We start from the raw sequence: 542 nt of genomic DNA on the forward strand, positions 1-542 counted from the left end.
AACCCTAACCCTAACACCCTAACCCTAACCCTAACCCTACCCTGACCCTACGCTGACCCTAACCCTAACACCCTAACCCTAACCCTAAAACCCTAACCCTTGGTTGGGGAGAACCTCGGTGCGCCGGATTCAGAGGTGATTTTGGTTTCCCGCTTTCTGCACTGAACCATACTAATTAGTCTCTGACCTCATTATTCAGGGCTACCAACAAGAGATTTTATTCACAGTGGATGCGGCCCCAAGTTCTCCCAAAGCGAGGCGGTGCCGCCAACCTCTGTGCTGAGGAGAAGGCTGCTCCGCCTTGGCGGCGTCTCCCGGGTCTGTGCTGAGCAGAAAGCAGCTCCGCCCTGGCGGTGCCCCCTACGCCTGGGTCTGGGCTGAGTAGAACGCTGCTCCGCCTTCACGGTACCCCCGAGGTCTGTGCAGACGGGAACACAGCTCCGCCCTTGCGATGCTCTCCGGCTCTGGGCTGAGGAGAACGCAGCTCCGCCCTCACAAAGAGACAGCGCCGGCGCTGGCGTAGTGTCGCAAGCTGGCGCAGG

This window comes from Mandrillus leucophaeus, unplaced genomic scaffold (assembly GCF_000951045.1).
Source record: "Mandrillus leucophaeus isolate KB7577 unplaced genomic scaffold, Mleu.le_1.0 Scaffold168, whole genome shotgun sequence".
Classification (NCBI taxonomy): Eukaryota; Metazoa; Chordata; class Mammalia; order Primates; family Cercopithecidae; genus Mandrillus; species Mandrillus leucophaeus.